We start from the raw sequence: 16989 nt of genomic DNA, 5'->3' as shown, positions 1-16989 counted from the left end.
ATCCTGCTATGTCCATCTGACAAGTAGAAATGGGCAGGAACCATTTCCTGGCCTGAACTGTTTCTCTCTCTTTCTCCCTACCCCCCAGGGGAGGAAGAGGCCTATCCTAGCACAGCCAATAGCCTGATGGGTGGGGGCCCTGAAATATGGAGCTCCCACATCCCTGTTAAGTCCTAAACCCGGTAGAGCAAGTATTTGAACCTGGGTCTCTCATATCCTAGCTAAGTGCCCTAATCATTGGGCTATTGGCTATCCTGGGATAGGAATGTCTTGGATTCTTACCGGAAATTTCATCTCAGACCTGAGGAAACCTTTCTTCCCCCAAAACTTTTGTTGAAACTGGTCCTCTTCCAAATAAAGCGTCAGTGAAAGGGCCTTTTTCAACTAACATGTTTTTGTCAAAATATCCCTGATCAGCTCTGCTACCAAGCCCTTCGCTGCATCTTGGTAGTCAACCCTGTGAGGTGATTTTACTCTCTAAATTGCTGTGGTGAGGTTGTTGTCCTGTTCTGCTATTGTATACAACTTTTAATCTCCTATCTAGCTGCCTACCTTTCTGCAAAAACCTCAGCAAATAGCATAAAGCATAGCACGGGGAAAATAACCTGAGGCAATGTACAAGTTCTCCACTCTACAGCTATGCGCTACTAACAACTTATCGGCATGATTATCTGGCCTGCTAAAAATCCCAAGGAACCATCTGGGAGAAATCTGAAGAGAAGGTGGGGATGGTATAAGTCCCTTTCCTTCTCTGTCTGCATTTGAGAAATGACATCCATGTTGAGCTAGGCTGAATAGTGCAGTCCCTCCTGCCTCAAATTAACCAAAATCTGCCTGGAGGATAACTTGGATTTATGAACCACTGAAAGCTTTGAGGAATAGGTTTTAGCTTTATTTTCGCTGGCAGCAATACTCATAGCTACTCAAAGAGAAACTTGCCGTAACTGGTTCCAGGGGCTCATACCATTAAAATGCTTCTTAGCCTAGTAATAGCTCACTCCTATTACTGTAAACTTCACATTAAGGCTAAATCTCTACTCTGAGCTAGGTGTGATTCTCTGGCGAGAGTAGCTCTCATGAAGCTAATATGAGTATAGATAGTAGCGTAGCTGCAGATGCACAGCTCATGACACTCAGGTGGGCCGAGTACACACCACGTGGAATTATACTGGGTGCAGCTAAGCCATGCTTCTGCTGCTGCTACCTATGCTACCACTGCTATGCACTATTTATACTCACCATAGCTGTCATTGGACTAGCATGAGTATGTGTACATCAGCAGGGGAGTCGCACCTCTAGCTCATAGTGTGGCGCTAGCCTATGAGAAAAGATTAGGACAATAATGCTATACATTTACAATTGCTTTTAATGCATGGAGTCTGCAACAGGGAGTAGGCACTTCTAGCCTTGAGAAATAACCACATAAAGGGTTAAATATGTGCAACATAATGGCTCCTGATCCTGCAAACACTTATGAATATTTTGTAACTGTAAAAAAACCAAGGAGTCTGGTGGCACCTTAAAGACTAACAGATTTATTTGGGCATAAGCTTTTGTGGGTAAAAAACCCACTTCTTCAGATGCTTATGCCCAAATAAATCTGTTAATCTTTAAGGTGCCACCGGACTCCTTGTTGTTTTTGTGGATACAGACTAACATGGCTACCCCTCTGATTTTTAACTGTAAGTAGTTCTCTATATCCATCCTTCAGTGTGGAAACACTCTCCATGCTGTTGGCCTCGGGATGTGATTACTGTAATCTTTTCTTCCTAACATCCCTTGAAATATCTTTCTTTTCTAGTCTTTACCTAATAGTGATGGTTTCCTGTCTATTACTAAAATAAATTAAGCTTCTTGAATTAACATCAAGACTTTAAAGAGTCTCACTCCCTTTATCCCAATATCTGCTAAGTTTGGGTTTTGTACCTTCAATCATGTTGACATTAATGTGTGGCATACTCATCTGTTGTCACTTATCCTATTCTGGAATTCTAGAGATCTCACCTACAATGCCTTTTTCACCCTCCTAGACTTGAATTGCCCTCTTCATATCAGACTCTAACAGTTGAATTTTCAGAGGTATTTAGGTGTCCGAGGATGTTGAGGGGCACATAGTGAGACTTTCAAAAGCACCTACCTGCAACTTTATATTCCTAAATAACTTTTGAAAAACTGGCCCTATGTCTTTAGGGAGTGGCCATTGCTCAGTTAAAAATCAGTGTGTGTATATATACATGTACTCCTGGGGGAATTCTGCACCACTGCATGTGCGCCGAATTCATGTCCCCTGCAGATTTCTTTGCTTCCCTGCAGAAAAATGACTTTCTGACAGGGAAGCAAAGGGAAGCTACAAAAGCAGTCACACACCACTCCCTAGCAGTGCAGGTACATTACGTCAGATACCCTGTGCAGCTAGGGAGAGATAAATAACCTTGGGGCTGAGGACACCCCAGCCAGTGACTCCTACCCTGAGCCATGATCACCTGCTAGTCCCATCTGGGCTGGAGGCAGGAGATCACGGGACTTTCTCTTCTCCTGCAAGAAATTTCTGGGGCTGTGTCAGATCCATCCCCAGAAACCTTCTGCAACTTCAGGAAGCTCAGCATCCTCCCCTGCTTCCAGTCCCCATCGCTCCTCAGATGTGGGGGGAAGGGCCACTGTATGGGCAGCTGCTCCGCTATCCACCCAACCCCCATGCATCCGGACCTCCCATACCCAGACACACCTGCCAAGACTCACCCTGTACACTCAGAACCCCCCTAGCACCCTATACCTGAACCCTACCCCACTGAACTTCAATTCTGGCATCTGGATCCCCCCTGCACCCAGACCACCTGCCTCTGGACCCCCACCCCTGCACCCCAGACCATCCCCACTGAGCTCCCAGCACTTAAACCCCCACCCTGACAAACCCCACCCCTCTGCACCATCCTGAGCCACCACATCCAGACATCCACACCACTGACCCCCAATTAGCTGCACCCAGACCTGAACTCCACCAAACCCCACTCCCTAAGCACCCAGACACCCCCCCTCCCCCGCTTAGGCCCCTACACCCAGACCCCTCCACTGAGCCCCAACCACCTTCACCTGGAAGCCCCTGCAGAGTCCTATTGCCCCTGCACGTGGAACCCTGGCCCCCCATGAGCATTTGTGCATCCAAATCCCCCCCACTGAGCTGCATGCACACAGATTGTCCCACACAGAATCCTCTCACCCCACATCTGGATCCCCCCATGCTGAGCCCCTCCACACTTGGATCCTGCCTGGATGAGCCTGCCTGCCCCACACCTGGTGCAGAGGGGCAGGGCCCCAGGGTATTTCTGGGGCAGGCCCAGGCCTTGTGCTGTGTGAGGGTCAGGGTGCAGCCTCACCGCTGAGTTCCTGTCCTGGGGGTGGGGGATGGAGGGGCTGCAGGGTGATCTCCCACCTTCATGCAGCCAGTGGCCTGTGCTCCCCACTGCCATGCTGGAGCCTCTGCATTTATTTATTGACAAATAAAACTTGCAGAATTTTAAAATGTGGTGTGCAGAATTTTTAAATTTTTGCTGCAGAATTTTTAATTTTTTTGGCACAGGATGCCCTCAGGAGTAATACATAATGCTATCAAAAGTCCTTATAATTCTAGGCTGTATAGTCATGTTTATTTTATGTACTATGAAACTGGAGCCTAAAATGAGATGATCCCCACCTCAGTCTGTATAGCCCAACTAAATGCTTTTAGCACCACATGCAGAAGATAAAGAGGTAGTCTAAAGCCAAAGCATATAAAAACCTGGGGAACTGCCAATTATGCTACTGTCCATTGTTAACAGTGCATTTACATAGGGGGCATCCTTATCTTGTGCTACCAAAAATCCCAGAGAAATCACTTTGTAGCTGAATGTGGTCCAAAGGGAGGAGAAAAGGTTGGCAATGGGGTTTGGTGCTTGTCTATAGATTCTCTCTGTAGGTGATAAATTGTATCCAAATAGAGCTAGACTGTACATAGGAGTCTTTTCTCAGTCTAGTCAGTATTCATCAGCTTGTATTTATTTCCTAGAGCTTATTGAAATCACCAAATGTTGAGGGACTGACCTCCAACTCCCATTGTGATACAATATTCATAAATGCAGCTAGCAAATAAAATAACTGAATCTAAGATTCCTGTATTCTTAGCAATTGGGCTTACACCATGTTTGAGCTACCTCCATGCGACTGGTTCCTGTCTCTACAAACGTATGTTAGGGCAATCTTGATACATATTTGCAACTGCCCTCCAGTGCATAGTTTCCCAAGTAATTAAGAACAGTCCTAGTCCTGCTAGCTGACCATATGTGTGGTTAAATGTATGTAATCAAATCACTCATACTGTACTTTACTGGGTGTCCAAATATTTAGTTCTAATGTGTATGTTTGTTGTGGCCCATATTCAGCACAAGAAATAGTTATTTAAGAACCTTACGCAAATGCCAAGTCTCTCGTATTTAGTGTTCATTGTTCCATGGCCTCTTGAGATGCTCGGTGGTGGCTGATCTGCTAGTAACAGGGACATCCATTCGACTTGCAACTACAGTAAAAGCTCTGCAAGGCTGAGACATTTGCAGATGGTAGAGGAGAAATGAGAATGGGTTCTCACCCAAAACTTCTTTTTAAACAATAGTCTATGGTATTATCCAATAACAAACATCACCTTTAAGACACGCATCTGCATGTGCCTAGCCTCCTGTACAAGAGTTTGACTACACAGTACAATTTTAGACTCCAATCCTACAAAATCTTAAACACATACACAGTAGTCCCATTGAGCAAAATGGAACTACTCGTGCACTAAGTCATGCACATGCTTCAGTCTTTGCAAGTCTGGGGCCTTATTAAGAACACCTGAATCAATAGTGTAAACTCAGTTGCTGAGACATAAAATTAGGTTGAAAGGGGCATGGAAATATATATGTGGCCACTCCTTATTTTTACTTTATTTTTTAACTCTGCAAAGCAAAATACAGCAAATCAAAACAAAGAGAATCTGAGTATAAAAGATTCAGCCACAGAATGTTTAAATAGCCGTATGTGTTACATTCAGCTCAGTTATTCAGAGACTTAAATGGGCAATAGTAGTGTGATGGGGGAATTAATTCAGTGGAACTAGTGTTCAGGGATTTGTGGGGAAGTAGTTTTGTGTGACCACCTAGCCCTATATAAGGACTATCTATTTGCTCAGAAGCTATCAGAGGGTGTGGCTGTAGTACCAGTTGCTGAACTGTTTGAAGTGGATTTGAAGTAGGTAGGTAGGTAAGAGTTCTCTGTTTTTTTGCTTTGTTAAAATGCTTCTCTGATCTTTTATTATGGGACTATATAGAACAATAAGAGCATGTCTATGTCTTGTCATTATCTTGGTTGCTACTGAAGTATGACATGGTTTTGATGTAAACTGGATGATACTGTAATTTCTGGGAGGTGAATGGTGTATGTGTGTGTCTATGTGGATTATACATCATTGATGGGTGGAGTTCTTAAAATCTATATATTTCCTGTACTAACTAATATGTAGGCTTATACCATTGTAAGTCTGTTGATTCAAACCCATGGCACAGTGCTTTTGCTGTATGTCTAGCACACACTTATTATAAATTGACCTGAATTGCTCACAACTTTTTCTTTAGTTAAAATAATACTAACTTTGCCAGTCTCCTGATCACAGCCATGTCTTAAAAACAAAATCCTATTTTAATGAGGCAACCAGCACTCACTCCTGTTGCTGCTGCATGGCCAATATATAGTTAGGACAGAAGAACTTGATTAGAGTTCTGATTGCCTGACCTTTAGGAACTAGTTTGCTAAAAGCTGTTCAGATGCTATGTTCAGTTAATATTATGGGCAAGGGAGTCTTCTCTCTGCTCTTTGTCTCTGGGTGCTATTTAAATGGCTATATGCCAAGATAGTGAAATTGACAAGGAGTTCTGGGAGGGGGGAAAAAACAAACTAGAAGGGCACATATTTCTTTCTTCTTCCTCTATTGTCGTCCTCTGAAATGCTGTAATGTCATATACTGGCTGCCAACAATGTCAGCCTTGCTATATTCCTTCTGAGCATTCAGCTCTTTAGCTGTCTTGTGTGTAATCCATGGTATACCTATTCTTGTCCCATGATTCATGTTTCCATTATTTCCTGGTGGTGGAACTCAGTGTAGTAATGTGGGGTTGTAGCATTAGTCTCACTTGCATTCCCCAGTCGACTGTGTAGGTTGGGTGTTACTTGGTCATTGCAAGTGACTACTTGGCAATGAAGAATCTAACATATCCTGCATCTCATCACATCTTTTTCTTTCAGATCTTTCTCAAGGCTGCTGCTGTACCCCTGCAAACATGGGAGGCAAACTGAGCAAAAAGGGGCTCAACGTGGCTTATGAGAAACCAATAGCCCATGTGGTTGACGAAGCTACAGAGGCTGCTACAGGGAAGCCAGAAGAGAGGGAGGAGGCCTGCCCTGCTGCAGAATCCATGGGACCTACAACTGAGAAGAGGGACACTGATTCCCAGGTCCCTGCTGATGAGATGGAAGACAAGGAAGGAGGTGGAGTCCCAGCAGTGGGTGTGGCAGAGATCTGTGAATCTGAACCAAGGCAGCTAGATTTGGTGCCTAATGAAGAGCAGCTGGTGGCGATCAGTGAAGAAACCACTAAATCTCCAGAGGCAGACCGGTCCCAGCTTCAGGAAGTCACAGCACCTACAGGTGTTGAGAGCAGACCAGAAGGAATCCCCCAGCATCTGAATGCCAAGTAACTCCACCCCAGTTTCCATTTCAAGACCAAGCTCCATGAAGAGGCACCTTCTGCAGAGTGAGCCTGGCAACACTAGTACTACTCTCTGCTTCTACAATCTCTGAGACTGTAGATGTGGCATCTTTCCAGCAGCAAGCTCTGATCCCTAGGGCCAGAATGACATGGACAAACTGAGTAATGCTAGTAAAACTATCTCTTTTGGGTGGTTCCATCAGCACTGGTGAGCTGTATCCTCAGCTCTTAGCCAAACTTCAGTCCTCTGTAGGGAAATGGGCAAGTAAGATGGCATGCATCTGGCACAGGAAATGTATTCTACCAGTTGCACCCAGTCCTGTATCTTTAAGGCTGGACTATGAAAGTACAGCACATCTCAGTACCTTTACTATCCTAAATGAACTTCTGCTGTGCATAGCCATCTTTCTCTGTTTAATGTAGATGACTGTAATTAAAACAGTATCTAAGGGTTTTAAGGCCTTAGTGTGATATCCCTTGTATGCAATGAAGAAGTGGCTCTTAAGAACAAACTTGATTCCATGTTCTCGTTGTGTTGCATGATGATGTGGCTATCAGTCCTGAATGCAATAAAGATGTGAGGTTGTAACTAGCTTTTCTGGCGCACGTTAATTACAATTCCAGATCCATTTTGAGGGCTCAGCTGCCACTTCAAAACCAGAAGAAACTAATGTAATTGCTTATATTTTATAAGTTAATAATTATTCTCCTCTGAACAATCTGTCCTGTATATGCACTAACTGGACACTGGTGGTTTATAGAAGTCATTGTATAGTTACCTGCATTGCTTGATACATTCAAATGTTGGCTGTCAATAAATGTTTTATACTTGCAACAAACGTGAAACTTTTATAGCTGGTGTCTACCTTCACTGAATAAACTCTAATTACAGGCTGTGTGGGGAGTAGGGAGTTGCTACGACATATGGGTATGAACAAGTCACATAACTAAAAGACAATGCATCTTAACTTCTTCAAAACTGTCACTGCTGTACAGTATCAAGGGAGTCTCTCTTCCCTCCACCCCCAGTGATTGAGTGCTTTTGAGAGTGGCTCCTGGGCTCTAGTAAGTCTTACCCCTGAACACTAAGATACAAGAAAGCTCCATCAGGGTTCGGTTCAGGACATGAACCTGACCGAGGCCTCCTGGGCTCAACAGCTTCAGAGTCTATCTTAAGCTTTGAGCCCACTTGAGTCACACTAGTGGAACATCACAGCTTTTAATAGTAGGCCTATGCTGGGTGAGGACCCAGTGCACATAATCCTTTTTGTACTCATTCTATCTAGATAACTTTTCCCTGTGTAAAGATTTACTATGGTAAACACTGAGCTTGAGCAACTCTGCTGAAATAACAAGCCCCCTACTCTGCAGGATGTAAACAGCACTGTTGTTAATAATGATTTTAGTAAAGACTCCCTTCTCCAAAAGTGAACCTCTCGCTCTGAGAATGGCAGCTAGAATGGAAAAGAGGGGGTCAGGGCACCACACAACTTCTTACTAGCTGTTTCAAAGGAGTGGTCTATTTTTGTTGACAAGCTTTCTCACCCCTTCCTTTATCCCAAAACTTCATCTACTTACACACACCCTTTCTTCTCTTCTCCCCTGAATCTCCGTTCCCCCTCTGGAAGCCTTGATCATGCTATCTGCTCTTCCCCCTAACCTGGCTCTGACTCTGGGTATGAGATTAAATCTGACCATCCCCTACCTCAGTACATAACTCTTGCTTAGTCCTAGCTGACTTCATGATCACTTCCCTTCTCAATAAGGTCTTTCTCCTGGACTTCAACCTATAATTGCATCTTCAGTCTCTATGAAGAATATCAGAAGGATTCACATTCTCTTCTCCTTCCCCCCACCCCCTTCAGCGTTCAATCATAGGCTCTCAGTGCTTTCAGAGACCTTCAGTGTGGCTCCACTGCTCCAACTCTGAAGAGAAACTCTTACAAAGAGGGGATACTTGCTGGAGTTACATTGAAGTAACTGACAATATGGTAGACAATATAGCTTGTCTTCAGCTGGCCTTAAACTATCTACTATTATTCTGGCTACTTCTTTCATTTTTATTCCACACATGTCTGAACTTGATTTTTTTTTTCCCCTGCTCAGTTCAGAGTCCTTCCTGATATCTCTGCTTTCTTGTTTCCACCAACACTGACATCTCCACTATCCAACTCCCTTAACTTTAGTATGGTCTTTACATATTCTTCCTTGCTGTTGCTTGCCTCTTTCATTTCTTAAGTACATCTCTACTTATTCTTTCATCAGTGATTAAATATGTGCTCATATTATAACTAAATTTATTTTGCCATCCCTCCACTCTAAAATGTGTCTCTCATCTGGGTTCTGCAATTAAGATGTAGCTGAGCTGGTAGGGAAATGCTTACAGGAAAAAAATCTGAACTTTTTTTTCCTTCATAACTCTTCAGTTTTTGTCTTTTTTTTTTTTAAGTTGGTGCTTAGAGGAAAACACAAAATGCTTTGTGAAAGGGACCCTAGGTGCAAAAGTTTCTATTTGAACAATACCTCACTCATTTTCTTCCCAGTTTTGCTAAGGTTTCAACCAGCTCAATTGTTGGTCTTTTGTCATGTGCCGTGCTTGGAATGGCCACCTGCTTCTATCCACCAAATTAAAGTTGTAGACTGACTAATATTCAACTAGCATAGCTGAGGTAGGTGTACAAGCATATAATAAATTACAGTCTCTGCCAGAGAAGAGATCATAGTCTAAAATAAAAAGACAGGGAAGAAGAAAGATGGGTCAACAAAAATAAGGGTTTTTTGGTTGTTTTGTTTTTAAACTAGAGGCCACGCTATGCACAATGTTTAGTAAGCAATAGCTGTAATAATAGTTGGTTACTTATCCTAAGCTGCTAGCAGATAGTAGTTTCCAACCACGCTTTGTTTTCCTACTTTGGAATCCTTCCTACAGGGAGGTTTTCTCAGCCTCCTTTAAGCTCTTAGCCTTATTGTGTTAAGTCTGAAGCTCTATTTGTAAACCACCATGTACATTCATTCTGTTATCTAAATGCTTAATAGTCCTGAGCTGTAGCTTCAAACCCACTCTTTGTACCACACACCTAAAATTAGAGCATACACTTAGTTATACAACGTATGAACAGGTATTGTATACTAAAGGCAAGAGCAGAGAAAAACATCTCTCACGACAGTTCTCAGTTATACATACATTGCACATTAATATAGAAGCCTCCTTATCTTGTTCTATCAAATAGCTGAGAGACACCACCTGCTAGCTAAAAGTGGTCCAAAGGGAAGTGAAAAGCCTGGCAGTGAGGTTGGTTGGTTGACTATAATCTCTGAATATAAAAAATGGAATCCAAGTTGAGCTACATTGTATGTAGAACTCTTTATTTATTTAGACTAATTACTATCCCCCAAGTTATTTTTCTTCACAAAACTCATTATATCTGCCAAACTTTGATGGACTTACATCTGCTTTCTCCAGTTGTATGACTATAATGATTGTGGCCAGGGAAAAAGAACACCTTAGATGTCGGAAGCAGTTTGTTTACAGTCAGCAGCAGGATTTATACTCCTATACCACATTAAGAACTGCTCAAGTAGGCAATGTTTCATATCCCTTCAAAGATCAGTTTCATACGTTCAGACTGTCTAGACAGACATTTGTAATTACTCCCCAGATAATGTTTTTTTCCATCAATTATGTGACTATCCCAGCACTGTAAAATGTATTACCTATGTACAATCAGTTCTCTTGTATATCACTGGCTCTCCAAACATTGCTAATATTTAGCCAATCAGACTCTCCTAGGACCTTAAGCTAAATGCACACCCCTCCGTGCATGCTTTCCCATGGTGAATTATCGATAACACATCACTTTTCCACCAGAATTCCCAAGACTATTCCTTCCAGGTTTACCCATCATCTGATGTAAATATTTGTCACTAAAAATCAGCTTCCTTCACTGGAGCTAATGGGCAAAGGAGAAAGAGGGCATGGGTCATTTTGTTGGTGATTTCAGTTTTTAATTGCCAGCTCTATTTATTGATTTTATGTGTCTGCTGTTTACATTCTTTAAATGATCTCTTGAGTCATTCCATCTGATCCTGCCTGGATGTGCAATTGGCCTCTGAGAATTGACCATTTAAGGAAGTTTAGCATTCCTCTTTCCATTTTGCAGATGTGTCCTCTTTACACTACACTGTGGAGCAGAAATATGAGTATGAGTGGTGCAGGGACAGTATCTTCTGCAATAATCTATGCCAGGTGACCAGATCCTGCTAGGGCCATCTATCCAATCAGCAGCCACAACAAAATCTCTACAAAGACAAGACACTTTCAGATAGCAGAGAAGGAGAAATGGTGGCGGGTTTTCACATCACACTGCTTGCTACTGGACAAAGCAGGGGCAACTTGTTAAATAACATCACCCCTAAAACACATCTCTGCTTCTACCCTGTCAGCTTTGCAAGAGTTTGACTCCACAACACAAGTGTAGATCCTAATAATGTACAGACATACACAGGTAGTTAATTTTATACCCTCTGAGTAACCTCATTAAAGGCAAGCTGGCAAGGGGACTATTCACAGTATGTAAAGTTAAACATGCGAGTAAGCCTTTGCAGGATCAGAGCCTGGAGCCATCAACAGCCTGCATAAACAGGCACATTCAGACCAGTATTGTAAACTCAAATCACGATCCAAGTAAAATTACATATTAAGGAACATGGGGATATGTAAGTGTGGGCCATTGGTTTTTATTTTTAATTTATTTTTCACTTTTAAAGCAAAGTGAATAAAGTGAAACCATTACTATGTGAATATAAAAGATGTAGCTATGTGGTTCTGAAGAAGTTAAAGGATGTCCATCCTTCACACAATCTAGCAGAAAATAATGGTGTCAGGGGAAATTGATTCAGTGGAACTAATGTTCAGGTTCTCATGGGGAAGTAGTTCTGTGTGACCACCTACTGCTACATAAGACCAGCCTAGCAGGGGTAAATGCAGCTGTCTAGGAGTCAACACAGGATATACCATTAGTGCTTTCTAGAGAGCAGGGTTGTTTTTTTTTTTACTGGGTTGGTAAGCATTGTCTATTGAACTCATGTTCTGTTAAAAATGCTTTCCCTGGTCTTGAATTTGTGGGCCTGTATGGTGCAATAATATTATGAATTTGTATGTGATTTGTGGTTTGGGGTGTGCATAGTGGATGGGTGGTGTCACCTTTAATAGGTTCCATGTGTTCCCAATGCTATCTAATATGTATACTTGTAGCATTGGGGGCCTGTCTAATCAACTACATGTCAGTGTGCTCTGCTCTCTGTCTGAGGCTCTCCCTTGTTACAAATTAATCTGACTGCTCATATCTTAGTATTATTTTAACTAAAGGGAGAAACTTGTGATCTGGAGAGTGGAAGTATTTGCCCCTGTCCTCAAACCTTTCTTTTATGAGGCAACTAAAACACAATCCACTTGTCATTGAAGGTGTAACTCTAGTAATGAGGCAACTCTGTCTCATTGCGTTCGGATTGCCTGGACTTTAGGAATTAGTAATATTTTATCTAATCTTTCTAAACACCTTGATGTTGATATCACCTGGTGTTCAGTCAGTAATATTAGAAGCAAGAGAGTCCTCCCTTTACTATGATATCTTATTTGTCATCAGAATGGCAATAATGTGCTAAACTTATGGGTGGGTGAACCTAAACTGACAAGGACTCATTGAAAGAAACAGTTAGAGAAGTGCCTGTGGGCCTTCTACTTATTTGTTATCCCTTGAAAGGCTGTTATGTCTCAGTGGGTGCCAGTAATATCTGCCCTGCTGTGGGCAATCTTGGCATTCAGCTCATTAGACGTCTTATGTGTAATCTATGGAACATCTTATTCTTGTTCCATGGTGAATGTTTCAACAAGCTCTTGTAGGTGGAGAATAATATAGAAATACTCTGCTGGAGCGCTCTTCTAAGTTGTACAGTCCTCTGAACACCCAATCCCTATTACTCAGAGTTTCTCCTTTGCTACTAGATATTCACTTTGCTATTTTATCATGGGATCTCACTTTAGCTCTCTTACAGATATCTCATTGGTTACTAACACGCATCACAGATCCTACCTCCTCAGCAAGATTCAAGTGTTCTCAGAAAGAGAAGTAAACCACTTACTGCACAGCAAACATGGGAGGCAAACTTGGCAAGAAGGGGCTCAACGTGGCTTATGAGAAACCAGCGGAGCAGAGGACTGAAGAAGCTACAGAGGCGGCTACAGTGAAGCCAGCAGAGAGTGAGGAGGCCTGCCCTGCTGCGGAGTCCATTGGACCCACAACTGAGAAGACGGACAAAGATTCCCAGGTCCCTGCTGATGAGACAGAAGACGAGGAAGGAGGCAGAATCCCTGCATTGCACGCAGAAGAGATCTGTAAACCTGAACCAAGGCAGCTAGATTTGGTTCCTAATGAAGAGCAGCTGGTGGCTGCTGCCAGTGAGGAAGCCACTAAGTCTCCAGAGGCAGACTCTTCCCAGCTTCTGGAAGTCACCGCACCTAAAGGTGTTGAGAGCAGACAGGAAGGGGATGCTTAAAATTTCTGTGCTCTGTAGGGGGAATAGGCAAATAACATGTCATGAATTTATCTGTATGTATTCCAACAATTGCATGAAGTCCTGTATCTTAAGGATTGGACTGCCTGAATGTATGGAACACGTCAGTATTTGAACTAACCTAATTTCACTTCCTTTATGCATAGCCATGTTTCTCTGTTTAATGTAGGTGGTATTTCCTATGGGGTTTTTACATCCTTTGGCTTGGTATCTTTCTATATGTAAAAATGAGTGGCTTTTGGAAGACCAGATTTGGTTTATTCCTCTTACTATCCTAAGTTCTCCGGTGACCTCAACTATTTGTCCTGCGAACAGTAAAGATCTTGGGAGCTGATGCCTAGCTTTACTAGTGCCAGGTCCTATCTTAGGCACCAACTGCCACTTCTCCAATTGAAGGATAGGTAATGAAGTTAATATCATTGTTTGTAAGTTAGTAGGCTCCTCACAATGAGTATTGTGTATGTACAGTAGCAGGACACTGGAGTCTTATAGAAGTCTATGTATACTAACCTGACTGGGTGACTGGTTTATTCTAATGTTTGCTGTCAATAAACGTCATTTTATAACTCTCAATGTCTGAAACCTATAGCTGGTGTCTACTTTCAGTGAATGAACTTCACCTGTGGATGTTGAGAGAGGAGATGCTAGTGGACATAGCTATAAAAGCAATTAATGTATTAAATATTGCACCTTAGCACTCAGTGCTATACAGCAAGGATTAAGTCTACAGTAAAACTTTCAAAGCGACTACATCCTCTCTGAAAACCTGGGCCCTGGGCTTTATTGATAATCTTATCCCTCAACTCTGCAGATATGTGAAAGCTACATCCAGATTCAATTCAGGAAATGGCCACAGGCCAAACACTCCTGTCCTCTGTGGGTGGAGAGCTGTATCTCAAGTTTTCTAAGTGCAATATAACACTGTAGGACTTAATAGTCTAACTATTCTTCAAGAGGGTCCCACTGCACACAAATTCTGTTTCTTTGGGCATATAGAATTTCTGATAAGAGTTTACTCAATACTCTCCATTTGTAAAGACAGGGCCCACACAGCTCTGCTGAAGTAGATAGGCCTTTAGTCTGCCATGGCCAGGTATTACTGTAGATTGTTGTAATAAGATGAAAAGAGGGGCCCTTCTTCCATAAGTGAATTTCTGGCTTCTAAGCTGAGAATGGCAGTTAGAAAAGAACACAAAAGGGGGTCGGGACATGACATGACCTTTTCACTTGCTACCTGTCTTGGATACTTCTGACTCAAGCTCTCTTATCTTACTCTGAAACTTCATTCACTTACCAACCTGATTCCATCATGGAAATGCTGGACTGCACTGTCAATCTTCCTCTTCTCCAACCTGGCTCTCACTCGGTCTGTGCTATAACTAACCATCCCTTAGATAATGTAAACAGCACTTGTCTTATTCTCTTTTAGTCTTATCGGATTTCAGTCCATTGATCAGTTTTTTTTCCCCCTTCTGTTACTGTTTTCTCCTGCACCTCAATCTGTAACTGCATCCTCCGTGTCTCTATTAGCAAGAGAAGATGAGAAGGCTCCATTACTGTCCTGTGCTCTTGGTAATTTGAGACGTGTTCTGATTGGTTACACTTCTCTGAATCAGAGAAAAATACACCCATAAAGTTAATGGATGCTTCCTGGAGTTACATGGATGTAATTTGGAGTACAATGTGGGCTTCTCTGTCCTCAGGCAGCCTCAGACTACCTGTGATTATTCCAGCTCTTCATCTGCAATGCTCCAGTTATCTGGATTTCCCTCCTTGATTTTTCTGCTGTCATTTCAAACTGTGTCCCCCAAACTGAACTTTCTCCTAATCTCTCTCTGCTTCCTCACTTCCATCAAAACTGAGCTCTGCGCTGTCCTCTGACTCCCTTGACTTCAGCATTGTCTTTGTCTACTCAGTGCCTCTCCTTCTTTCTCTGGCTTGTCTTGCATTTCTTAAATCCATTCCCCCTTTTTTCCTCTCATCACTTCACTTCAAAATGCACTACTAAATTAATCTCTCTGTTTCTCTGAAGGTGTTACCGACTGTTGCCATTCGTCACTGCCTTTGAAAGCCATCACTGACTTGTTTTCTCCTGGAGAAGAGTTAAGCTCTGCTGGTGAATCCTGGCCCTATTTAAGTTAGAAGCAAACCTCCAATTAACTTCGATGGGGCCAAGATTTGGTCCTACCAAATAATCACACCCCTTTAACCTGCTTTGGCAATTTTATCTCTCTAGTTGAGCTGGTAGGGAAATATTTGAGATTTTTTGGCAAACAGTGAATTATTTGGTGTTAATTTTCCTTCAGGTTTTTTTTAGATTTTCATTATAACAAAAATGTAGGTGTTTTGATGAAAATACAAAATGCTTTGTGAAGAAAAATGTTGCAAAAAGGGCCCCCTTTAAAAAAAAATACATAAAATCCCTTTTTAATCAAAACTTTGACAAGGTTTCAATCAGCTCCACTATCTGTATTTGGGTTTCTGTCTTCAATCATGCTGACCTTTGTGCTTGAAGCAGCCATAGGCTTGTCCATCTATTTATTCAGTAGCCAAGAGTAGCGTACGCCAATTAATCTGCCACCAATTTGGCTGTTGTAGGTAGACAAACATAATAAATGACCATCTTTGCCCCATGGAAATCATGACCTAAATGACAAGCTGCAACAAAGGAGGGAGCAGAACAAAGTGGTGAGGGTGCCAAAAATAAGAGGGGATTTTTAGCACAGACCGGTGCCATTTATAACTTTTAGCCAACCAGTAGCAGTAATTGCTGTTTGTCACTCACCCTAGCCATTATCAGACTGTAGTGTCCAAGCATCCTTTATTTTCCTACCTAGGAATTCATCCTACACTGATGATTCCTCAACCTCCTTTGAGCTCTTACTTCTACTGTGTTAAGTTTGAAGTTGTATTTATAAACCAATGTACATTCATACTGCTATCTAAATGCTTAATCGTCCTGACTTGTGCTTCCAACCCACTTATTGTACCACAAGCCTAAAATTAGAGCATCCACTTGGCCACATATGCAAAATATGAACAGGTATACTCTAAGGCAAGAGCACAGAAAAATCATCTCACCCAACACAGCTGTCAATTATACATCCATGTGCTCTTCACTGTACATTAACATAGAAACCTCCTTATCTTGTTCTACCAAACATCCCAGGGAAACCACCTGTCAAATGAAAGTAGTCCAAAGGGAGGTACAAAAAAACACCTGGCAATGAGGTTGGTTGCTTATCTGTACTCTCTGCATGTGAAAAATGGCATCCAAGTTTAACTACATTTTATGCAGGAGTCTATTTTTGGACTAAGCAGTCTATCCAATTTGCTATTCTCATACAAAAAACTCACTCGACCCACCAAATTTTAATAACTGCCATCCTCTTTCTACAGTGGTTAGATAGTTATAGTTGTAACCAGGAATCAAAGAACACCTCAGATGGATATTGCAGTTCCTTTACAGTCAGCAGTAGGATTTATACTGCCATAGATTAGGAACTCCCCAAGTAGGTAATGGTTCAAAATCGCTGCAAACAGCGTTTTCATATGCTAGGACTATCTAGATACATATGACTATCCCAGCCCTGTTAAAAGTGGAAACTATATACCATCTACTCACTTGTACATCACTGGGTCTC

General features: G+C 42.2%; 1 long non-coding RNA gene across 1 annotated transcript; it reads left to right on the top strand.

The window, feature by feature from the left end:
• The first annotated feature begins 5065 nt into the window (after positions 1 to 5065).
• LOC135976050 (uncharacterized) lies at positions 5066 to 7055 on the top strand. Its single transcript, XR_010593273.1, has 2 exons — positions 5066 to 5263; positions 6310 to 7055. It is a non-coding gene; the product is annotated as an uncharacterized LOC135976050 (long non-coding RNA).
• Positions 7056 to 16989: the final 9934 nt, after the last annotated feature.

The sequence above is a fragment of the Chrysemys picta genome, chromosome 16 (assembly GCF_011386835.1).
Source record: "Chrysemys picta bellii isolate R12L10 chromosome 16, ASM1138683v2, whole genome shotgun sequence".
Classification (NCBI taxonomy): domain Eukaryota; kingdom Metazoa; phylum Chordata; order Testudines; family Emydidae; genus Chrysemys; species Chrysemys picta.
This window is presented reverse-complemented; position numbering and strand designations above follow the sequence as displayed.